The sequence below is a fragment of the Lygodium microphyllum genome, chromosome 11 (assembly GCF_053477565.2).
Source record: "Lygodium microphyllum isolate KBCC chromosome 11, Lygodium_microphyllum_v1.1.10, whole genome shotgun sequence".
Classification (NCBI taxonomy): domain Eukaryota; kingdom Viridiplantae; phylum Streptophyta; class Polypodiopsida; order Schizaeales; family Lygodiaceae; genus Lygodium; species Lygodium microphyllum.
In genome coordinates this window covers 81,064,406-81,091,287 of record NC_141145.1, presented here as the reverse complement: position 1 = coordinate 81,091,287, position 26,882 = coordinate 81,064,406, and positions in this window count along the sequence as shown.

Here is a 26,882-nt window from a genome sequence, read left to right as displayed (position 1 = left end):
AACCTCTTGACCATGTTGGTGACCACGCCTGTAACACTTAGCCTGGGGGACCTGCTTAAGTAGCACCCTGCCCTATGGCAAGACCTCAAGTAGTGGGTCGAGGGATCGCAAGAGCAGGCCACGGCAGATCCTCAAGACCAGGATTTGAAAACACAATTGCCAAGTCTAACGCTACACTTCGTGCCTAAATCCTTACACGTCAATGCCTTTTGGGAGGGCTTTGAGATGCACGCAGTCTTGCTGGTCCTAGCCCTGGGTGACACAACGAGGAAGGGAATTATAGACAAGGGAGCTGGGGTTAGTGTGCTTAGCCACACAGTGCTGCAGACTTGGGGAAATTGGCCTATCAAAGCTGCTCGGTTTAATGTCACGCTAGCAAACGGTATGAGAGTGAAGCCATTTGGGGTCTTGAACAATTGGCTAGTAAAGATTGCAGGAGTCCAGTTCTCTGTTGACTTTATAGTCATGAAGGGAGTGGACTATGATATCCTATTGGGCCGACCCTGGATGCGCAATGCTAGATTCATCGAAGATTGGGGTAATAGCCTGATCTTCCTTGGCAATCGAACTGACGCTGTAAGAATAGAGATGGACACTTGGAAGACCTCACCAGTCGACCTAGACGCCATCTTTGCTATGCTCAAAGGGAACACTCAGGTCAAGGAACCGTATGGGTCCTTAACTAAGTATATCCCATGCTCAGAGGACGAGCGGGATTGGATGCACGTTCTTGCTACACTTGACCTGCCATTCTCAGACCATGAGGCGTACGAGCAAGTTATCAAAACAATTGGCAAGACAAACGAAGCACTCTCTACACCCATCTACATGATGGCAGCAAGCCTCCATGAAGGACCTAAGCCTGTCACCTTCCAAGTACCATCCAACAAAAGGGAACTCCAGGGGGTACTGGAATATCTAGCAGACCAGCTAGCAGGTAACCCGGCTGCCAACTTCAAACTGCTCCAGGATCTCTTAGAGGATCCTAAGTGGCAATGGACCAGAGTGCACGAGTTGAACCTCATGTATAACTGAGCCCTGATTCGAAACCAACGAGACGGGGCATTCCAAGCCCTAGGAGACAATGGGTAGTTGAACGACAAAGATTCCTGCAATGAATACGAAGACTGCCAATCTTTCAGCGGTGAGAGCGAGAGTGAAGTGGATACCATAGAGTATGACACGGATGGACGCGAAATTGAGCAGATACGAGCGGATGCCAAGCCACAGAAAAGGCAGGCCCTTAGACTGGAGCACGGAGTCATGTGTATGGAATGTGATCATGCGTGGTTGGAATGTATGGGGGCCATAGACCTGGAGCAGGCAGGCCTAGCCCAAGCAGGAACGATGTCAATACTTAGAACTGAATTGCCATCCGAATTGCTTCCACCAGGGGACACCTCCTCTTCCAGCGAAGATGGAGGGTTTGACTCCGAATCGGAAGTTACTTCGGATAGCGACCCAGAGATCCCTAAACCGCCCATGACCAGATGCACCAAGGGGGACTTACCCATCCACCTGAGACGCAGACGGTCACGCCAGGATAGGGCAAAGCACCCCAAAGATACACGATCAGAAGAGCAGCGGAAGCTGTAGGATCTCCCTAAGCGATTCACTAAATTCAAAAAAGGGGATAGGGTAGTGGTTCTGCTAGGTGCCAAGCGTCAAGGGGCAGACAAGCGAACCGATCGAAGGACCAACCAAGGTCAAGGAGGTTAACCTAGCCCTGGAAGGGGAGACACCCCGACCAGTGTTCATTGCCGATGACTTAACTGGTAAGGAAGATTTGAGTCTTGTCGCTCTCTTGCGGGAGTATATAGACGTATTTTCCTAGTCCTTAGAAGAGCTACGGGGGGTAGATCCGAGTGTTGTGACTCACAATATACCCATGACATCGGACGCAACACCAGTCAAGCAGCGACCATACCCCATGAATCCAAAACATGCCCATGCTGTCAAGGAGGAAATTGACAAGCTAATGAGAGCTGGATTCATTTACAAAATTGAGCACACAAACTAGGTATCACCCATAGTCATTATGATGAAGAAGAATAGCAAGATCTGAGTGTGCGTCAATTACAAAAAGGTGAACGCTGCTACAAAGAGAGATAATTATCCCTTGCCGTACTGAGCACATGCTTGAGAGAGTGGTAGGCAAGGAAGCCTACAGTTTTCTGGATGGCTTCTCAGGGTACAACCAGGTGCAAGTGCATCCTGTAGACAGGCACAAGACCGCCTTTGCCACTGAGTGGGGCGTCTTTGCATACGTAGTCATGCCCTTCGGGTTAACCAATGCCCCCGCAACCTTTCAACGCCTCATGTGCACCATATTCAAGGACATGCTTTGCAAGGAGTTAGAGGTCTTTGTTGATGACCTGTGTGTCCATTCGACCTGGACTGAACACCTAGACAAACTCCGCGTGGTCTTTGAATGGTGTCGCTTATATCGTCTCTCCCTAAACCCCTTGAAACGTCAGTTTTGGGTGAAGCACGGATGCATCTTAGGACATGTGGTGTCGAAGAACGGCATTGCCACGGACTTCTCAAAGGTCAGGGTTATCGTTGACCTTCCACCCCCAAGTAATTACAAGGGAGTTCAATGCTTCTTAGGTCACACAGGATACTATCGGCGGTTTGTATTGAACTACACACTGATCACTAGACCATTGTACAAGCTGCTAATCGTCTTCGAGTGGACCGAAGCATGCCAACGGGCGTACGAAGAATTGAAAAAGGCTCTAACAATGGCACCGATTCTACGAGCCCCGAACTGGACCATTACCTTCCACGTACACATTGACGCCTCTAAGTTTGCCGTGGGAGCAATGTTGTGCCAACCTGGTGAGCATAACCTAGATTACCCAGTGAGTTTTGCTAGCAGGCAACTCATTGAGACGGAGATGAATTATTCGACAACGGAAAGGGAGGGATTAGCCATGGTGTTTGCCATGAAGAAGTTCCGGCATTACCTGTTGGCCATCCCCTTCATCTTCTTCGTGGACCATCAAGCCCTACTCTATTTAGTGAACAAACCTTGTGCTACAGGACGAATAGCTCGATGGCTTCTCTTGCTCTCGAGTTTGATTTCTCCATGGTGGTACGGAAGGGAAAACAACATTACATAGCTTATCATATGTCCCGTATACCCACAAGAGAAGCCGTTGGACAAGGCATCATGGACGAGTTACCTGACAGCCACTTATTCCATCTGTCCAGCGAAGGAGACCTATTCAGGGCTGATCTGACACCATACTGGGCAGACGACATAGTCCAAGTGCTCGAGCATGGACTACCCGAATGACCAATAGAACGGGCAAGGCTTAGGCACTTCATCCTGAAAATCCAGCCCTACCAGCTGATTGCAGGCCAACTCTATAGGCTGGGGCAAGACAGGCTACTGCGTAGTGCGTGTGTGAGCATGAGATGCACGATGTGCTCTCAGAGGCGCACAACGGCATTGTAAGTGGACACTTTAGCGGAGACACGACATCACGGAAGGTGCTGCAGTCCCAGCTATGGTAGCCCACACTTTTTCGTGATGCTAAGCAATTCGTCAAGCATTGTGACGAGTGCCAACGGAAAAAAGTCCCGATTCGCAAGGATCAGATGGATTTATCCCCTGTTATTGCTCGCCAACCCTTGGAAAAATGGGGGATTGACTTCATAGGACCCATCAGCCCTGCGGCGCAATACTCACAAGCCAAGTACATCGTGGTGGCCACGGATTACCTCACGAAATGGGCAGAGGTGAGAGCCACACGAAAAAATGATGCTAGGACGACTGCCAAGTTCTTATGGGAGCAAGTAATCTCGTGCTTCGGTTGCCCCATCGAACTGGTTAGCGACCAAGGAACACACTTCATCAACGAAGTGATAGCCCATCTCCTATCCGCCTTTCTTATCATCCATTGGAAATCCTCACCATACTACCCTTAGGCTAATGGCCAGGCGGAATCAACCAACAAAATTCTCATCAACGTCCTGACTAAAGTAGTCTCAGCCTCATGAAGCGACTGGGATAACAAGCTGATGGCAGCCTTGTGGGCCTACCAAACAGCTTATAAAACGGTCATCGGTCAAACACCTTTTAGGCTAACCTATGGGACTGAAGCCATTCTCCCATTAGAATTCTTCGTCCCTAGCCTGAGAATAGCGCTCCAAGAATGATGGGAAGGGAAGGAAGCATGGACACAATGCTTGGTCGAGCTGGAATGCCTATCAGAGACTCGCCTTCTAGCCACCCACGCACTTATCTGCGAGAAAGCCCGATGCAAGAGCTGGTTTGACAAACATGTCAAGCAGCGAGAGTTTGAGCAAGGTGACCTAGTGCTCCTCTACTCAATTAAAGGACATAAGCAAAATATGAAATTCAGAGGTCTCGGACCCTTCAAGGTTCGGGCAATCAGCCGAACTAGTAACGTCGAGCTTGAGACACTGGATGGTGAAGAAATAGGCTTCTTCAATTGTAGCCGTGTCAAGAAGTACTACCCTCCCACTCATCCTTTGCATGAGCCACCAATGGTGGAACCGCCTGTCAAAATACGAGTAACCACAATTACTGAAATCTACGAGAATGAGGACGAGCCTGTAAAACCTGCCTACCTATGTGTCACGGTCACTTCTAAGCAAACGTGCTCCTTCAACGCCTTGATTGATGAGGGGGCAGATTTCAATGTCTTAACGCACAAGTATTGGACCCAACTCGGCAAACCCCTACTTCATCCTACAACGGCCAAATTAAGCCCATACGGGGCCCAATCCTACGCGCTTCTCGGCACATGCAGAGTCACCATTTCTATCGAGTCTGAAACTGTCTCCATGTTGTTTTACGTATTGCCAAGTACCACGGATGCAGGCACAGAGTCATTGCTCGGGCGAACCTTTAAAAAGTACTCACTGCAATGTTGATTATGAGTCGCAGCGTATCCACTTAGCGATCGGCAACGTGCGCATTGTCACAGCTTTTAGCAAGGGACTCGTAACACAATCACCATTCACAGGGCCACTGATAGAAACAGCTGTAGGTAAGACTAAGGAGGGGGTAATGCATATCTGCCGCTTCCAGATCCCCATAAACTGCAGGCCGCAGCAACCAAAGCAAAACCCCAATAGCCTTGCTTGCAATGGGTACCTAAACAGCCTCGAGAACTGCCTAGGACTAGACGCGCATGTCTACATAAGACCTACAAATCTAAATCTCGGAAACCAAGACGCCATCACCGCAAGCGCCACGTGATTAAACAAAGGTGGGTCCCTAAAATCCTCCTGCATGCGCAAGGCTACTATGAGGGGAATGCCTTGCTATGGATTCCTAAGGTCCCTACTGCCAAAAGCACTAGTCCTACGCCAACCTCAAGTCTGATCAGCCCATGTCCCCCAACGCCTCAAGACCATGGGCCGTAGTGCTCTCGAGAACCCCAGTCATTTGACCCCTCTACGTGTCAACCCAAGAGAGTCGCACATGCCTATCGGCCCAAACAATGGCCACCACCAGAAGTGGCATCATCCAACCAAGTCAACCTGCCGCTCCGTAGCCTAGCTGACTGCAGCAGTATAACTGCTGTGATCAAACCCGACCCATCCATCTTGCCAACAGCCAGGTTTCTGACTCAAACAAACTCCTAGCCGCAACTCTGTACAGTCAGAACCTCCAATTCCAGCAAACCTCAACCACTCGTCGGCCTTAAGCCCTCCTATGAACGAAAGTTATTTCTAACGCTGGCCACTGACCTTGCAGAGGACACTGGAGATGATGTGGTGGACTGCATCAAGCAACTCGATGCCACCTTTGTTGCACTCGCCCTCAGCTATGAACGCCTGGACTTGGGTCTATTAGCAGAACCCTTTGAAACAAACGTGTGCAATATGCCTTGCTCTTGGGAGACTTTTGAATTCGCCTTTGCACAGGCTTCTCGCTCTGCCACTGAGTTGCTCGCTAGCGAGGTCTCCAAAGAGCAAGCCATTAAGCAACGCCTCATCACATCATTTGACCCACAGACAACGTTTGCCATCACGGACCAAGAGATCGCAAGGTTATCCCACCTAGCTGATATGGGATCACCCTTCTTGAGGTAGTGGTACGCTCTTAGGTTGCAATGGAAAGTCGACGAATGTTGCATAATGACCAATGCCGAACAATGCCGAGCCATCAAAACGGCCGAGTATGATCCCACCTACGTCGCGCCTACCTCGTATAGAGTGTTAACCACACTTTGGGGTCAACCCATGGATGAACATATCACAGGGCACCCCTATCTCGATCGCCTCTTAACAGAGGAAGAGCTCCACATCGCAAGTCGGGTCGACTCCGGTGATTTCCTCACAGATGTCCTCACGTACATCACACATGTAGGAATTCGACCCTTTGATCCGGACTGCGCTGCACAATTGGAATATAACCCCAACTTCTACGCTTGGCTCCTACACAAATAAAGATGAATGCCTTGGCCCCACAACCTCCAATCCTGGGACGGATTCTTCTTTTCCAAAGGGGGGGGAAGGGGCAGTAAGGGGATAAACGAAATAAAATCTAAAAAGTAAACCAAGTGTGAAATGCTTAAAATTGAAATGCAAATATAAAAGGTGGTGATAGAAGTCTGAAAGGCAAAGTTAAGGCTATGGGCAATAAAATCTGCTATGCTTTTGTTTGTCCAGCAAATTAGTTGCCAAAAAATACTAAAAAAGGAAATGGCTAAATGTGCAGGTGGCGACCATGGCAAGCCAGGACAATGCAGGCGAGCTTCCCTTCTCAGAGGAGGAACAAGTAAAGTACGGCCTCACGGTCGAAACAAGAGCTTTCAACCAGTTAAAGTTCCACCACGCCTTCAACCTGGAAGATATAGTCATCGAAGAACCGACGGTACGCCAAATCATAGAGCAGTGCCACCTACAGAAGTACCTGGACGTAGTGGGCCGGAGGATAGACTACACCCTGTGCGCTGATTTCTTGCGTACCTTCAACAGAAAAAGGGGCACTGTCACGGTGCGTGACAAGGAAGCTACCAGACAGGTGCAGATCGAGCTAACCCCCGAGTTGGTGGAAAGGGCACTAGGGCTGCCAAATAAGGTGGAAAGGAAGCCAAAAAGAGACATCTATGCCATGTTGGGGATGGATAAAGTGAAGGTTCACACCAATGACGGAATTAGCCTGGCGGACATCCCCAACCAAGAAATTCAGCTGTAGGCAAAGATGGTGCACGCCCTGTTCTCAAGCCAGAGGTACAACAGCATTATGGCCCGAATCAATGCACCTCTACTCGACAGCATTGCGGCGCAATCGCTGGATGAGGTGAACCTCAATGGGTTCGTGAGAAAAACAATTGAGGCTTTGGGGAAGGCCCTGGCAACAGGAGGAAGAGCCGTGGCAGGAGAGTCCCCGTCATCCCAATCGACCCGCAAGGCATCATCCTCCAAGGCCTCCACCATAGGGTTTGGAGGTGTCCTTACGGCAATCATCCAAGAAACGATAGGGCAGGGAAAAGCAGGCGAAGACAAAGAGGGAGGTGACAAGGAAAGTGGCGAATCACCGTCACAATCCCCGCCTTACACGGAAGAGTAGCAGAGGTCGTCTGATGAGACGGAAACGGACGCCGATGAGGAGGGAGAATCCCAGGCTACACCACAAAGGCATGCAGAACAATGAACTAAGGCCCTACATGGAAAAAGAGAGGAGGAGCGAAAGAAGAAAGAGAAGGAAGATCTGGAAAGGGCCCGAAGGGAGTCGGTAAGGGATGAGGAGGAAAGAAAAAAGAAGGCCGAGGAGGAGCTGAGAAGGAAGGAAGAGGAAGAATTGGAGCTAGCAACCCATCGCTCCATCAAAGAACAGCACAAAAGAGACGAGGAAGGAGCAGAGGGTCCGCACCAACCTGAGGCACCTGGTCCCAGTATCGGCATGTCGAAAATCACGCCCCTGCCCCCTACAGAAGGAAAAGGAAAGGACATGATCAGGCCAGCTTCCCCCCTCCTCATACCGTCCATGCAAGCCACTCCTATCATGATGACACCCCTTGCCACTGCCACCCAAGGGCCCACCCCAAAAGTCGACGAGAGTAATGTGGTCATCTGGCTGCAGTTTTTGGTGAAAAGGGAGTTGGCAAGGCAAGCGGGCGTGGCCACCCCAGCTTCAGGAGCCAAAAGGGCAGCCACGACCAAGGCCGGAATTGAAAAGGCAAAAAATAGAAGAGGTCGCCACCACTACGACCATGCCCCACCCCCCACCTCCAAGCCAATACGACGAGTACATGAAGGAACTGCTCTCGCAATTGCAAAGGGCCAGACAAGAAAGGAGGATAGTCGTGGAGGAGTTGGCAGCGGAACGAGAATCACAAGCCGCCCTCCAGCTGGAAAGAACGAAGCTGATAACAGAATATCAAAGGGAAATCGCTGTGCTTAGGGAGGAAGGCAGCACTAAGGAGGCATAAGAATTAAAAGCCCTGAAGGAACGTGACACTGCCTGGGAGGGAAGAAGAAAAATCTTGATTGAGCATCTCAATGGGGAGAGGGAAACGAATGCCCACCTTCGGCGCAAAAATTATCAGTTATCTATAGTTAACTGGAAGCACAAAGCCAGCTTGACAAAATCAGACAGGAGGCTACAGAGCTGTGGACCAATTAAGGGCAGAATAGGTGCAAAGGATGCATGTGAAGCTGGACCAGCTCAATGTGCAAATCGCAGATGAACGCCAGGAGCAATCCCGCCTGCACCGTGAGCTCGAGGCCCAGCAGCAACAACTCATGGCAATGACCCTCCATCAGGGGGAGAGCCTGGAAGATATGGAAAGAAGGGCAAAAGAATGGTCCGATCACAATGAGCAAAGAGTACGGGACTTAGCATGCCGGCTAGCCAAGGCCAAAGGAGACACGGTGCTAGCTGAGAATTAGGCAAAGGCGGCCCATCTCTCCATGATAGCCCAGCAGCACACCTTTCTCAATACACTGCTCTACGCCACCAGACTAGAAGGAGATGAAGCCAATGATCAGCTGCAAAGGAAACTAACCATTGCGTGCAAAGCTCTCACAGCAGGCCTGCACGTGCCGCTGCAGCTAGGAGGCCCACCATAGAGCCTAGAGGGGCAGAGGAGATATCTTGCACAGGTAGGCCTGACGGCGCAGGAGATAGATGACCTCGGTTTCACATATGCAAAAACACAAGAAGACGAGCAAGCAGAAGGGGGTGAACCGGAGCTCGATCTGGGACCTCAGGAGGAGGAATACGTCCCACCGCCCCCTTAGCCACACAACAAGCCGAAGTGCAGTCCCGTGATACATCTGTCGAGAGAAGAGCGGCCCAAACCAACCACAGGAAAGAGATGGTGGAGAAGGCAAGAAGAAAGCTGAATGCCAGACCCGCCTGCCCCTCTCCTACTGCACACCCAAGATTCACCTGCTGAATTCCGTGCCGAATGGATTATCTGGGAACAGCAGGAGTATAACCACGACCCCTTCGACTTGCGCTTTGAGTTTCCCACTTCCTTGAATAGGGTACTACCCATTCAACTGGCGGAGGATGTCATTGCCATGGGGGCAAGGCTCAAAGCCAAGTGGTTAGTAGAGCATGAGGCTCACCCAACTGCTTGGGGAGCCGAGGATTGCGCGTTTTGGCAAGATAAAGTCCTCTAGGTGCCTAGATCAGTGGAAGGCTATAATTGCCAACCCACCTGGAGGAGACACATTTTTTATGTCAACCTGGAAGCGTGGATGGCATTTTGCAACACCCTCCCTTCAGAGAGAAACGACCCCACTTTTATGCCGTATCCTCAAAGGGTAACTTCAATCCATCCATCCACGGTAGGTTCGATTTCCCCATCATCTATAATACCAATAGCACCTCCCATAGGTACGCCCTTCTCTTCACCTCCCCAACTTGTATAGCTCTATAGATAAATTCCTTAGCGAGTTCACCTCTTGTCCCGACCCCGCATTCGTCACCACTTATAATTATCTTAGGTTAATTAGGATCCTAGTCCACCAAGAGCCCGCACCCCAAGAACGCCACCTCCCACCCCTCTATTTTGACCCCAATGCCATAGACAGCAACACCATGACTCGCCTCATGATGTGTGCTTCTCTTTTGCCATCTTTCTGTGGTGCACTACTCGAAGACATGAACGACAGCAAATTCACCCAGTGCAACCACCCCTTCCTTTCTACCACCACCCTCAAAACCCGCCTCCACATCAAAGGCTACTTGTTGAGTCAAAAATTCCTTAACAAGGCCCCACGCCCTCCGCCAACCCCTACCCACCATTTAGATGACGAGGAGTAAACTTCTATCATGCCCTTGTACAGCTTGCCTCCATGTATACGCCTCCTCATGCTTTTTTTTTTAAAGAAAAAATAAAAAAAGATAAGAAGACGGAAAGACGCACCACAATCACCGCACCTAGGACCCTCCCTAGCCCCCCCCACTTCACACTTAGGGCACATCAAGGGCAGGACGTTCAGACCTGTCACCCTAAGAATTGCATTGCACTGCCAACAAAGCACGAACTGGGTCCTCAAGTGTGGGACGTTACCAAGGGCTTACCCAAGGTCAGACCCATCTCCCGGTTCCACTACCACACGCACCACGCACTACACAGCAAGCAGACACACCCCTTAGGGAGTGCACAACTTTTCTTGCAGGTTATGTTTCCACTCCCAGACAGGGCTACCCGCGGAGGAGGATCACCCACGACTTCCCTTAATAATCAATACTTCTTTTCCTGCACTGGCATCTGGCCACCTACCTGCTGATGGCCACCCTGAGTGAATCACGTCAGGGCAGAGCTGCCATTGGCATAGATCTTGGAACCACCTCGTCCAATGATCCATGCCCAACGCCTCAAGATCCACGGATTGCTTATTGATTCCACAAGCCTGAAGACCTTCAACTCAAAACTGAAGACCTTCAACTCAAAGTTAAGGATCTTTAATCGATGCCATGCATAATCAACAGACAACTGGCTACGTAACCAGCGCCACAATCGTGTGACAGATGCCGAGTATCTTCATGGAGCCTAAAGCACACCGGAATCTCTCCTGGTCCTCATCCCCAACCTCCATCACCTCTCAATCCTCCCAACCCCGGCCTACCTGTTCCACCTAAAGGCCGATGTAACTAGCCACTATGGCCCACCGTAGTGCCATGGGACTGGCACTCATCTAGGAAAGGGGGTAATGTTAACCCCAATACGAAGAAAGCAAAAGAAAGTGGGAAAGACGCAGGGCAAAGGCGAAAAAAAGGTAGCCCGACTGAAGAAAGAAGAGGAAAGAAGACCAAAAGCGCAAGGGCAACCTTAAAAGTCCAAGGCAAATGCAAAAGGGGAAAAAGGCGCATTTTAAAATAAAAGGTGCACCCTGAAATCTTGTAAAAGAGCGCCGGGCTCTCACCCCAATTAGTAAATGTAGACAGGCGGCGGAAAGGAAGCTAGGAAGATAGAAGGACAATGAGAAAAGGGGCCTAGGCTAATGGCCGGCCATGTAAAAAAGGGGGATGACCGCCCATGGAAATTAGGGCATGTACATAAAGTTGAAAAGTGAATGAGAAGCTCATTCTTGTGTGTGGCCAAAAGTAGCTCTCCTCTTCTTCTTCTTCTTCTTCTTCTTGCTTGCTTGAGCTTGTGCTTGAGAGAGGGAGTGTGAGAGTGTGAGGGAGTGAGTGTGTGAGGGTGAGGGACCGTGGGGTGGAGAAGCTCTCTATCTTCTCCTCTCTTCTTCTCTTCTCTTCTCTTCTCTTCTCTTGCTCGCGGCAATGGAGCTTGGAGCTTGGAGCGGGAGGATCGAGCTTGCTTGAAGCTTGCACTTGGATCGTGGAGCTACCGGAGTGCGCGGGAGAGGAGGTAACTCGAACGGTACGGAGGTAAGCTCACTACACCCGTAGATATGGATGGCGGGTCGGTTATGTGAGAGGTAGCCATTAGTGCTCGGCTTGGAACGCTTGAAACAATAAGTGGTCTGTGGGTCTTGGTGGTTGAGTGAAAGCTCCCATAGCGAGGTTGGTCGTGATATATGGTATTTCTACCATTCTCTTTCTTAAGAAAAAAAACACAAGAAGAGAGAAAAAAAAGAAGAAGAAGAAAAAAAAAGAACAACAAAAACAACAAATAAAATTGTTATGGGAGAAAAGGAAGAAATTCCTTGTCATAACAGGCCTCGTTTCAAGAAAAGGTGGAAACACCCTTGGACGAGAAGCTGTGGAAAAGGTGGTAACACCCTGTAGTTCAGGATAGCTGACTCACCAGCAGTACCTCTTCAGCAAGTAATTTGAAGCCACCTCCCTTAGTGCGCTCTCTCTACAATATCAATCTGTCTGCCCTTCTTAACAGACGACTCTTCTTAATAATCATTGAAGTACGAGATTTGTTGGCTGCCTCCCTGGGTACGCCTCGTCCTCAAGATCCTCATGACAACAACAGCCGACATAGTCTTCATCACCAACACCTGGAGTGATGTGAGCTTTCATCCTAACAGGATGGGGATGTGAGTATGGGCTGCTTCTGTATCTATCAGAGAGTGAGAGAGAGGGTGGGGTGAGTGATCAGTCTTTCCCTTCAAATCAAATGAGAGGTGAGATGTGTGAGCAGAGTGTTGCACGCACGGGATGGGCCTCTCTATGCACAAAGCACGATCTGTTTTTGTACACTGCACCATAAGGCTCCCTGGCCTTCCTTCTTGCATTGTATGTCGGCACAGGGTGGGATGCACAGTTGCACCATCAAATGCGCACAAGGCATACAACATCTGCACAAGCGACCGTGAAGATTACATCAATGGGTTTCAGGAAGGGCTGCCCTCTGTATCTTTCAACCGAGCGTGAGACAGAGGGTGGGCTGAGTGTGACTGGTGTTTCTTCAATCAATTATCGAGAGGTGAGGATTGAGGGATGTTACGACCGTTGGAGTCAGGTATGTTTCCATTTCCCTATGCACCCACAAGCTGGGTTTTTGCCATCAACACAGAACATATCACTTTGTTCTATACACTGCACTATAAGGCTCCCTGGCCTTTCTCCTTGCATCTATGCCAGACAAGTTGGACGCACTGATGCACCATCAATTGTGCACCCTGGCATACTACCTCTGTACCATTCCTTTGTCGATTTCTAAACCGGGTGAGAGCTTTGGGTTTTCATTCTTATTTCCTCGAGTGATGTTAGTAATGGGGTGAGTAACTGCTCTTTCAATCCATTTGAGTGATTGTGAGTTGAGTGCAATATCCCTCGTCATCGATGAATTTCATGTGATTCCTTCAACCAGCTACCTCCCTGGGTGCTGCCGCTTGGTCCCTGCCATAAAAGACGTTGGATGAGCACTGTGAAGATACCTTGTTACCTCCTCCAGCCGACACAACGACACCAGACGTAACCTCGATAATCGACATTCCTCCTCGACAATGGGCCAAGTTTTTCTAACCCTACACCTTCTGTTTCTCAGTGCTGGTTATGTTTTAAGTGTGGGGACGTTTCTAGTTGGTCTAATGTGAGGTACAAAGTCCTTGATGTTTGGTTTAACCTCCCTGTTAAGGTCTTAAGTGTGGGGACGCGTCCTTGCGCGTCCATGTTGCATACCCCCATGCATACACCCTCTTCTAATCATGCATCTATACTGTGACTTTATGTTATCTTGATGGGGTCCCTTCCCCACCGTTATGTTCCATTTCACCCTGTCCTCGGGGTTGTTCCTTGACCGTTTGCCCTTATTCTTGGTTTTGCGCTTCTTTCATATGAACAGATCTTACATTCACCAAAAGCTCAATCCAACTTTATAGCCCTGTTTGTCCCTTTGAACTGCCTATTTTTCCTTTTTACCAACTCCTATCCTGATAGACGATTCTCAAGTTATTAATTTTTGAAATAATTCCTATGAATTAGACAATTTTCCATGTGAACGCATCTTTATTGCTTTGGAACCCTAATCTGATGAGCCAAGCCTGTCCTACCTCTTCCTCCTGACTTTTTTCCCTTTTACTGCATGTCCTTTCGATGCACGGTTCATCCGTTACTAATTTTTGCGGGTTTTCAGACATTTTTCGTACCTATTTTTTACATTTTTCCATGTGAACTTGCCCTATTTTCACCGGAATTCCAGTTTGATTTGACAGCCCTGTCCTACCAACCTTTTCCCCACTTTTTCCTTTTCTCTCCCCTCTTTTTCGACTGCCGAATTTTTAGTTATTAATTTTTCTAAGCGTTTTTTAATGCATTTTTTGTATTTTTTCCATGTGAACCCTTCCTAGTTTTCCCTAAACTGAGATTTGATGTACCAGTCCTGTGAATTATTTTTTTCCAGACATTTTTCCTTTTTACCACTTGCTATTTTGACGCATGGTTTTTCCCGTATTAATTTTTGAGTCCATTTTCAGGCCCATTTTTTGGGTTTTTCCCATGTGAACACATCCTATCTCGATCGGAACTGTGTTTTGACATGATAGGGTTGTTGGACACATTGTTTTGCACACTTTTCCTTCTTTCCATACTTCATTACAATGCGCGGATTTTCTGATATTAATGCCTGTATGTGTTTTCGGGTTTCTTTTTTGCGTTTTTTCCATGTGAACACCCTGATTTTGCTCGGGAACCGGTGTTGCATGTTTCCAACATTTTCCCCTTGTCTCCCGGCCCATTTTTCCTTTTTACGGATTTTTGTTCCGACAAATGGTTTGGATTTTATTAATTTTTCTTTATTTTTCCCATTAACCATGTTTCTCGCCTCGCGCGTGAACGCGCCTGTTTTTGGTTTTACATGCCTCGAGATGCCCTGTGGCGTCCGTGGCTCATGCATCCCATCCTTGTCCATTTGAACCCATCATTGCAAATTTTTTAACCCCTGCACGCGCATGCGCACGGACCGGGGATGTGTTCTTTTCTTATTTTTTCATTATTTGATATCAAAAGAAAAAAAAAACTATACACACAATTTAAAAAAATCTAACTTTTAGAAAAAAAAGAAGAAAAAGAGAGAGAAAAAAAACACATACACATAGATCCCAAAGGAAAATCCATATTTTTAAAACAAAAACACCAAAAGGAAAAAGAAAAACAAGAAAAAGGAAAAATCGGAAAAAAATAATGAAAAAGAAAAGAAAAAAAAACTCTAGATACCTGTCCGTTGGTTTCTCCTTCTTCCTCCTTCTCTTCCCTCCCCTTCCTCCTCTCCAGCCCCTCCTCCTTCTTCTTCTTCTTTTTCTTCTTCTCCCTCCCCCTCCTTTTTCTTCTCCCTCCATTTCTTCCTCCACCTCCTTCTTCCCTTTCTCTCCTCCTAACGGTTGCCCACCTCTCCTTCTCCCTCCACCTCTCCTTCCCTCCACCCCCCCTTCTTCCTCTACCTCTTCCACCTCCTTAGACTGCCACCTGCTCCAAGAACCCACGCTCCCTCTCGAGAACTGCCGCTCCAACCGCCTGACGCCGCCCTGTCCCCTCGATCGAGGCCACTCCAGCCGCTGCCTGACACCGTCACCTGCCCCTCGACGCCGACCCGGTCCGCCGCGGAGCCGTTGTCTTTCGTCGTCACCACCGGTCCTCCCCCTCCTCCTCCTCCTCCTCCTCCTCCTCCTCCTCCTCCTCCTCCTCCCCACCACCTCCACTTCCTCCACCGCCTCTTCCCCCTCTGCCACCTCCTCCCACCCTCTAACCACCCAAGGTTAGCCACTAACCTCAGATTAATTTACCACTAACCTAATTCTGATTAATCATTTAACTAAGGTTAGGTTAAAAATTAACCTAACTAGACTTAGGTTAAAAACTAACCTACTTAGGATAAGGTTAACCCTAACCTAACTATAGTTAGTTAACTAACCTACCTCATGTTAGTCCCCACCCTACTAACTACCTTAGGTTAGTTAGAACTTACCTAGCCTAACTTCACTAACCTAGACTAACCCCAGACTAACCTAATTGACTTAGTCAACCCTAGACTAACCCAAACTAACCTAATCAACCTTGACTAACCTGACTTGACTTAGTCTGACTTGCCTGACTTCTCTAGATTAACCTGACTTAGTTGACTTGCTTTGACCCTACTTACCAAACTGACCTGATTTACATAATTTATTTGATTTAGTTAGTTTAAAAATTCATTTCAATTCAGACAAATTACAGAAAATTTTTTGAAAATTCCCCCAGATTTTTGCAATTTTTTGGAAAAAAATTTAGGTGGAAATTTCAACACCCAAAATTATAGAAAATTACATATTTGACAATTTATTCAAAATTACCTAAAAATACAGAAAACTTATTTAAAATTAGTAAAAAATACAGAAAAAATTCTTAAAAATTTCAAAAAAATCCACCCAACCCCATTGACCTTTTTCCATTAATTTCTCACTTTAAAATATTTTCCTACAAGGCACCAATATTCTTTGAACAAAAAAAAAGAATAAACATACAAATAACGTACTTATTTTTATAACATAAATTGTGGATATTTCCTAAATGACTGAAATTTTATTTTTTTCATTCATCACATATCCATATTTACTCGAACAAACACAAATAATAAAATAAATTAACCAAACCACACTCTACAACCAACACAAACACACCTAAAATACCAAACAAACAAAATATAAAATTAAATAATTAAAAATAATTAAACAAAAAATAATAATAAATCATAATATTAAAAATCGACAAACCCACTAAGGTGTTTTCTGTTTTGTTCAGTTAGTGGTCTTTGATTTTGTTTGACTGGATTCATTGCTTTTGGGAAACTCTTTCGTGCGCCTTCACGCCATTGCATACACACCCCTTCCAGGTATTTATTTTGTAAGCTTTATTTATTTTTATTACCTCCTTAATCACAAATTAATTGCTAAAATGAACTCTTTATTCACCCACATTTTCCACGCGCATTCGCACTAAACACACAATTTCATAATTTAAAAATCAACCAGCCGTTCACTTTGCACGCACTACGTGTGATTAATAGGCACCTTAATTTGTAATAAAAATGAACAGCCATCACGAAGAAACACGCGCTAGCAAAAAAGCAGTCCACATCACTCTTAATTTTTAATTAAGGAACTTGCATTTAGAGACCCAGTCTGGGAATCGTAGTCCGGGTTGCGTTAACGTGCCGTTTTACTTAATAATTTGTAATTAATATTTTTCAAGAGGAACCGCCGTTTTCTTATTAAGTTTTATAACCTAATAAGATGGCACCCATTGTTAATAATTTATTAAAATGAACCCTTCATTAAAATAATTCCCCCTCACTGCACTTGTTTTTCTTTTTTTTAATAAACATGCTTCATGGGATGGGCGCGTACAAGTCTCTTAGTTGACACTGATGGTCCAGGTTATGGTCAAGTCTTGATGTACATTCTTATGGTAGTCTGATTTGTCTATGTGTTACGATTACGTGTACGGTGTGTAGTTCTTTCTTTCTTGCCTGATATGGGGATTTGGGTGCTTGAATGTTGTATCGCATGAAGCTTTTGGTTGCATATGTGTAGAGGTCATGCCGAAATTTTTCTAAGCTGTGTATTGTCTGGGGTGGTAACTGGGTTAGTTACGTCTATGTCTGTATGAGTGTCCTTCTTTTGGATTGATTTCTTTTTTATAGCCCTTTGGTTGTTTTGCAGGCATTCTTTGCGACTGTCTGTGTTGTGGTGTGTGTGTTTACCATCTGAATGGCACCTCACGCTCCTCCCCCTATCCAGTATGTCCCACTGGTTAGTAGGGATTACTCTTCCCTACTTACTTTTGAGCCTCTCACGAAGGCAGGACTCGCGACTTTCATGGATGCCTCATTCCCCCTGATTCCAGAAGATCCATCCATATGTGATGATTTCCTTGCTTCATACAGCAAGAAGTCGGGACTGGTCCATGGTACTTCCATGACATTGACACCCCGCAGGTTAGGGAAGGCTTTGTCACTTCCCTACAAAGGAGAGCCCTTTATTACAGCTCGCCAACTATTCTCTAACGATGAGATTTTGAAGCTGCTACAGAAACAGACCAAGGAAATTCTGGATGTCAAGAAAGTGATCAACACTTCAGAAGTCTCCTTTTCTATGATCATTGATCCTGTGTGGAAGTTGGTTTGCTAGTTTCTCCAAGACAGGTTTATGCATGCCAAAACACCATCCCATTACTTGTCCAAAGAGCTCTTTACAGCTTCAAGGATGGTGTTAAAAGGAGTCGCTATTGATTGGAGCACTTACCTACTCACAAAGATAGATCAACATTTCGTCAAAGTAACCAGGGGCAATGTTACAAATGTCACCTATGGATCCTACCTGTCTGCTTTCTTGACCTATTCAGGTTTAAAGAAGAGTGTGCCTCCACCTCCTCCATCTGATCCAGTACCTCCCCCTCCACCTTTAGAAGAGTCAGAACCAATTGATATAGAGGATCTGGATTCTCCTCCTCCACTGGTCATACATCGCAAATGCTTGAATAGGGTGGCAGATAAGCCTCCTTCAGTTCTTCCTTCAGTTACAATTCCTGCTACATGTGGCAGTGATCTCCCTGCTTATCTCACCTGTAACAACCTGTTCAGAGCATGTAGAGGGGGTTCGTTGGACATATCAGTCCCTTCATTGAATAGTCTAGTGTTGGAAGATGCCATTCCATTCCTACGTAAAGACATCCAGAGCTCAATAGAACTGTCAGTGACAGCCTGTGTTCAACAGTTGTATGCTTCCTTTTATGAAGAACTAATGCAGTCCAAAGACCAGTTGCATAAGGCAACATCCGAGTTAGCCTCTGCCAAAGACACCCTAGCAGATCTGTTTAAACAAATGGAGCAACAAACCCATATGATTGAGACCCAAAGAGAAGAGATATATTCTTTGAAGATTCTGTTAACAGAAGCTCAATCAGAGGTCACTAAAATCTCAGAGGAGAAGGAGAGGATATCCAAAGAAGCACAAGAGTCTCAAACTCTTTTAGATGTAAAACTCTCAGCCTTACAGACTGCTAATGACACAATGGAATCACAAGCTTCCCAAATCACGTAGTCCCAAGACCAACTGGCACAGTCACGGTTTGTTCCTCCAAGCCCTAATGTTCCACTGATCCCTTCTCTCTCATAGCAGGACTTGGCAATTCTTCACAGACAAGATACCTTATGTCCTTTATTCCAAGATAAGATGGAAATATTGCAGTCTAGGATGGATCTGCTATGGTCTATGTTTGAGCATTTCTAGGAATATGTTCCTCCGGACCATTCTTTCTTTGTCCACTATCAATTGCAAAAGTTGGCCTTTTACATGAAGCTTTCAACGATGGATCTTCCTCTTCCAAAGGATGGTTGGAGTGGGGCTTGGTCTCCTGAGTTACTGATAGAAGTGGTCCGTATGGTGTTTGAAGATTTTGTTAGGATGGATATCATGTTGCTGTCATATATGTATCTACGGGGAGATCTGTTGATTCCAGATGAAGTGGATACGGCCTGGTATGTGGGAGATGTGGTTTTACAAGTTGTTTTGTATGTTAACTATTTGGAGTTGCAAATAGATGACATGTTCCAGAGTTACTCCTCAAAAGTGGCTACTTGCCCTGATAATTCTTCGCACTCCATGATTGATTCTTTGGTCCTGAATCAATGGGGCAGAACATAACTTCTACCTATGTACAGAGCACTAACCAACTGAGGGTGAATCTCTTAGTTCACCTTTCCAAAAATAATCCATTTGATTCAACCTTTTTTTATGCCTATCAGAGAATATCTATCTTAGGTCCCTCTGTTCCTAGCCTACTGTATTACCAACAAATGGCTCACCGTTATGATATCTATCTTTCCCTCTATCAAACTAATTCAATAGCAATCTTACCCCTTCTTTTCCAACCTCACTCTTTTCCTCAAATTCCCATATTTACATATTGCTCTTTTATTGAAGATAGAGTATTTTCCCCTTCTCCACCATGCCCTTCTCCATCCATTCATGTACCTTCTATCTTTCCTATTTATCAATTAACACGCTTCCTAACTGATTCCCTAAAATTTTCAGCCAATCCTTCTTTAACCTATTCCTCCTTTTATGATTTTTCCTACCCATCTCTTCATCCACTTTTACTTGTTCCACTTCCATCTCCTGCCACTTCTATCTCTCAACCCCCTCAGTTGGTTAGTGAATATGAAGGGTTTGATCAGCAGATTACTAGAAGAAGAGGATGGAGATCGAATGATTCTCTTACGGGACCTCAGATAAACTGGCCAATAATTCCAGGAGATTGGACAATTGCCAGTCAAGCATACCAGAACTACCTTCATTTTTCTCACCAATATTCACAATCTCTGGATCCTTCGGTGAGATTGACAGCTCATTTTGCTTGGTATCTAGCATACATGTATAGGAAATCCCATAATGATCAAAAGGACATTTCAAAACTTTGTATGAATGTCAATGTGAACATTGACTCCCACCAGTTGGATGTCCTATATTTTCAGGCCCCATGTCTCCCTAGCAGATACCTTGTCTTGCTAGAAAGGATATGCTGCTTGCAGTTCTTTCAAAATCCTCCAAAGATATTTGTAGATGAATCCTTCTTCATGGATCGCTTTTGAAACCACCAAGCCTTCAAAAGGGATCATCTTCATTGATTCCTTTGCAATGTATCTTGGATTATTCTTAATTATATATCTCTTTTTGGAGCTGTCATTCAGATGGTTGTGTGAGTGTTTGTGTATGTGTTGTAATAATTGTATGTGATGCGTTTGTGCTGATTGAGAATACTTTGTTCAAGAGCTCTTTTCGACCGATTGATGGTGAATTAAAAGCCTATGGTGGAAAGTTGAAGAGAACCTCTTATATCCTTTACAAATTTGATTAATCATATGAGTTCATGAATAATAGAAGTTTTCCTTTAGTAGTATTTTCTATCAGATACATGTAATAAGTTGGGGTCGTGGTTTAAAGAGATTATTGAAGATTCTATGGAAGATAAAATTGAGCTCTTTAATGAACTTATATTCTTCTTTTCCTTAGGTCGCGAGGACGCTTCCTTTCTAAGTGTGGGGATATGCTGGGAGTGGAAAAAGATTGAATTTTTGACTGATTTTTGTTGTTTTTGAGGTCTTGCTTGATTTTTGATGGGTTTAGAGTGATTTATGGTTGTTAAAGGAAGTATTTGAGAGTGTTTTGGATGGTATTGATTATTTTTTGGAATTTCATGATGATTCTCAGTGGAGATATGAGGTTTTGTGATGTTCTGATAGCTTCTGATTGGTACTGTATACCTTCTGTTTTGTTCTTATTGTCTTTTGTATGAAGCATGGATTGACGATTGATGAAGATTGAGATCTTTTGAAAGATTATTAGTTAGATTTTGATAGTTTAGAATGGTTTGATTATAAGTTATGAGGTTCTGATGACCTTTTGTAGACCCTCTGTAGAGCCTCTGTCTCTGTAGTATAACTGTACTGTAGCTGTTTTGGTACTATTCTGTAGACCTTTTGTAAGTGTTCTATAGAATGTATGTGTGACTTTGGGAAAGTTTTCTAACCTTTGGAAAGGATGAATCTAAGTTCAAAATAGCTAAAACAAGTGGAAGAAACAGGGCTGAAGACTAAAGAGAAGACTAAGTGACAATGACAGTAGTGAGCTGTGAAAAGACACTGTAGTGGCTCTGGTGACTCTTCATATCAAATATACCTCTTGGGAGTTGCATCCACGACCTAAGAATGATTATTGAGGGTTATTATGAGAGCATTGTAGTGATGATATGATGTACTATTGATGGAGAGAGAGAGAGAGAGAGAGAGAGAGAGAGAGAGAGAGAGAGACAGAGATAGCCAATTCTATCAAAACATTGTAACCGTATATGAGAGATTGAGAGAGAGAACTATGAAAACATTGAAGAAGGATAATGTGTGATTGATTTCCATTCAAATATGGTGTATTATTTTGTGTTATTTGTTATATTTATGGATTCTATGAAGATGTTGAAGATTATGGTTGATTCTATCAAATCCGTGGGAGATATCTACTATGATGCTGCATGAAGATTTGCTGTTTTCTTTGTTTTGATGATCAAAAGAATGAAATAAAAGCTTGTTGATATTACAAGATAGATTTTCTTGCAAGAGAATTCCCTTTTCCTTGGTGTTTCTCTTGGGGCTCCAACAAGGGTAAGTTGTCCTCTAATGATGATGATAGATCCCAAATCTTGGTGATGCAGGTGGAACCCAAGTGTAATTGGAGGTTAGTCCAACTTTGAAAAAATCTATCCACTCACTCAACCCCTAGGTGAAATCCATTTCCACCTTCACTAAGATAACACGTCCCTTTTACCCTTTAAATTGACATCCCTCCTAAGAACTTGTTTCCCCACTTGCTAGATTTACCATAACCGAGAAGCAATGTAGCATGCCTAGTGCTTGAAGAGTAAACCCAAAGTGATAAGATTTAGGGTTTAAGCTATGGTTAAGGCTCTTGATAGGGGTTTTGATCAAATTTTATGGTAGAAATATGGTTTGTAAGAAACCTGGATCAATTTCCAAATCACTTTACACATGTTGATTACTGATGCCTACATGCATATAGGTACTAAGATAGAAAGTACTAAGGTGGATGATGCAATTCAAACCCTAACACCTTGCAAAACATGGTTGATGACTAGGACAATAAGAACTCGAACCCAGCAACATGCAACTAAGTGATATAAAGTATGAAAGTAAGTAATATGAAGACTGGCCTAGAGAACATAGTTATACCTTGCTAGAGACCTTGCATTCCTTGACAAGCCACACTAAGCAGCAATGAGTAGAGCCCCTCTAGGATACGAAAAGCCCTCTGGTGCAATTGTATAACTAGTTGTAAGTGCCAAGAAAATGAAGCTAGTGACTGTGATGAAATAAAAGAGAAAGTACAACTAATAGAGAAACTAGAGACTATAGCTAGGCATATAAGGTATAATGGCCATACAAGAAGACATCTCAAAAATTGACTAATCACCCAGTAAGTACCAAAGAAGATTCATGTTCCACTCCCTTTAGCTCTACATTGACCTCATGAAGAACATCTTTAAGCACAACATCCATTTCAAGACTTAAACTCTTTCTGTTAGAACAAAGAAGCAAAATAATCATCTCTCTTGCTCTTAGCATCTAAGGTGTTGTCCAAGTTGTTGGCCAAATTCTTGCATTCTTTTTTCAACTCATGAACCCTAATATGGACCAATATCTCCTTTTCTTGCAATAATGAATTAGTATTTGTTGAGACAAACATATCCTTGAGAATCAAATATGGATGAGATATAACACCAATGAGTCTTTCAACTACCATCTCCCATGCCTTCTTGACATCAACCAGTAGAGCATCTCTAACATCTTAAAGTTTAGATTTTAGAACCATTGACACATCAACATCAACCTCTATGTTTTTCAATATTTGCTTCTCAACCTCCTAGAAAGGCTAAACCCTTTCGTGTAATAGCTTATGATACACTTGCAACTGAGCATGCATCGTCATCAAACTATTCATTTTAGTAATGTATTTATGTTGGGATCTAAAATAGGCCCGACACTGGCTATAAGCACTAGCCGAGCCTCTCTATACTCAAAAAACCACACCCCCTTGGCCTCGAAACCAAGAGCATATAAGGGGTGCTATAAGGTGCTCGCCCATTGGCTGCCCAGGCACACTTTTAGCAGTCTATCGAGACATGAATCTAAGCGTCGTTGCTCGGCACTCCCATGGAATGTTTCGAGTTTTATCGCCTAGGGTTTCCCAAATCCATCTCTCAATGAAACATTCACGGCCGAACCCACTAGGATCGACCTAAAATTTGAGTTCCTAGTTGTCAAGGTCTCCTGACAGCATTCTAGCATTGGGTTTTGGGCATGCTACTTTACGCAGAGATACCCAATCCAAAGCAGATCCATACCGCACTTGCTTCAAAGAGAATGGGAAGCGAGAGGGATGCACCGCTCAACCTCTCTACCTGCAGGGCATAGTCGCATTCCGGTCCCCTAAAACGGCATGAATCGAGGTTCTATCCTAACAATTTCTAAGGTCGAAGATGGTAAACCTTGTGAGAAGCCTCCCAGTTCTCTAGGACCACCCTGCCATAGGATGGACCTGTTGGGGGTTTCACCCACCCGCTTCCCTTAATAGCTTTAGTTTTCTAATTAGGTCCTACCACATTTATGTGTGACACTTAAAGTCAACTTCATTAATAAAGCCTTTCAGGGAACATGGTTTGTTCGCATAACTTATAGCACAGACACGAAAACAGAGCAAGTAATCTATTGATAAACAAGTTCCTTAACTTATCTTCAAGTTAATCTTTGTCTCCCGCCCATACAGGAGAAATTATGTATCCCTTCTATCCAAAAGAAGTATCCCTGCTGCCTTGCAGAAGTAGCTCGTCCAAATCTCATGGCACCACAAATTCAATCCTTTATCTAGAATAGGATCTCCCAACATGCCCAGATGTTGGTGGCCACGGAGGTCTTCAACTCCATTCTAGACCTAGCAAGGGGTGTCTAGAGCTCCAACTGACCCACAAGTTGTCTAGGAGTGAAACATCATTCTCATGGTTGGCCTTTTCACCACTCAACCTTCGGCCCATGAATCGAGCAGTGCCCTCTTTGGATTAATCCGCGGTGCGATCATGGAGGTGATCCACCCATGCAAAATATCCTTCCTTAATTAAATCTTTTAAGAATCAAGCAGAAACAAGGCATTCATCCCTAATATCATTTTCCAAGAAACATTCCTTTATTCCCATGGCGACTTGTCATCACAAACCGTTGCTATGCATTTACCATAAATCACAAGCACTTGGAATAATCATCCAAACAACAAACTAACAACCAGTTGAATGTAAAAGCATTTAGGATGTTGTTCGATCAACCAACAAAACCAATTGCATTCTTTCCAAACAATGCTAGAATAGATGATATAATATTTCCATTGCATATTTGCTCTTCCCCTTGGGATCTAAGAGTGATACTATGCAAAATGTCTCTTAACACTTCTTCCTTTGGCTAAGGCATATGTTAAGGGTTCAAACACTATTCATGATGTAAGTTCTATAGATCACTTACATTGATCAATAATAAAACCCTAAATTTGGATTAGAAAATTTCGTCATTATCCGACGGATCTCAAGATATCTTAGTTTTAACCCTTATGATTAATTTCTTGTACTAGCTCTTAGTCAAGTCATGAGGCAACTAGAAAATTATCCTCATATATCAAACATGTTATATGCATAACGTGTAAATACTTGATAAGATAAGTGTGAGATGATCTCAAGTAATTAGACTCCAACAGGCCTTTCATTTCTAATTACTCCAACAGGCCTTGCATTGAGCTAGAACCTAGTTCTTCTTAATATTTGGGCTCTTAGGCTAAGTACTTTTGAAGTATTTAAACTTTAAACTAGTACTTTTGAAGTATTTAAACTTTAAACTAGTACTTTCTTTTCATGATTCTCAATGTCATATTCTTATAGTAATTATGCTATTTGTAACCCTTGACTATGCTTTAATCTAGCACTTGTATGCACAATCTTTTAATGTCATTCTTTTGATGACTATGCCTTTCATAACCCTTGACTAATTCTTCCTTGTAATTGCTCTACCAGAAAATAAGTCATATGTAACTAGGTGCAATTAACTTCCCTTGATATATGCACTTCACAAACTCCATCTTCCGAGTAGGTGAGATGAAATTTATAATTTCCGATGGCCTATATGCACTTCACAAACTCCATCTTCCGAGTAGGTGAGATGAAATTTATCATTTTCGATGGCCTATACTTGTGCATCATAGTATGGGCCCTAACATATCTTATACAAGAATCAAAGCAAGCATATATCAATTTGAAAATACATTACTTACGACCGATATACCGCAATTGGATTGACAATAATGCCTTCGTTCGAAGCTTCGTTGATGCAGGATTGCCATCCGCCCGCAATATTCTTCGCTTGGAGGCCATCGTTCGCAAGTAGACTCAAGAGATTAAGAAGGTGAAATAGATTGAAGATAGGAGAGTGTAAGAGAAGATGGTTAAGTCGAGGATCGAGATAGAGGAAATTGTGCGGCCTCTTGGGATAACCTCTCTCTCTCTCTCTCTCTCTCTCTCTCTCTCTCTCTTTTAAGAGCTCCCTAAAAATCTCTTGGAGGGGTATCCTTCTGTCTACCTCTCTCTCACAGCCTCTCGGGGTCTCCTTCTATGCTCCCTTGTGCCTCCCCATGCCTCATATTTATAGTGAATTAGAGAAGAGGGCTTGTGACTGAGAAGTGGAGCTCTTTGTGGAGGGGAATCTTGGAAAGATCAGTGATCTAATACTTAGATCATAAATTTGCTGGTTCCATTGGCTTCGAAAGGGGAATAAAATTCCAAGACACTTGGTTAGAAAGCTCTCAGTTTACTCCTTCTTTTCTCTGTTCGAAGTGTTGTCTACTGCCTATAGACTGCGATCGCGGTGCTCGTGATTTCGCAAATCCCTTTTTTTTTGTATTAAATCTCCAAACTAACCAAAACCTCACTTGCTTTTCTTTTACATGACATCCAATTCTAGAAATTCCCATATCTCTTTAGGATATTTACAATAAGTAATATCTAAAATATCTAAGATATACTAGTCTTGTCCAAAAATCTAATATTTTTAGACCATCCAAACTATACACATTAACCTAGTGATTAATATAACTCATAAGTCTCGTTCACATTGCAATTTACGTGAAGGGTGGCTACAGTCCTTGTCAATCTGATAAAAATATCGAATTTACGACTCTCGATTTTTCTAAATAAAATATTTTTAATTAAATAAAAATTATTAGTTATTAATGTTAGTTAGGTCTTACCTTAGTTAGTCTTTAGTTAGTAATCTTACTAACTTATTATTTGACTAACTAACTTTCGAACTAACCAACTAACTTTTATTGTGTGGAAATATTACACACACTACCCTAACTGCTATTGTGAATCTTGTGTTTGGTTT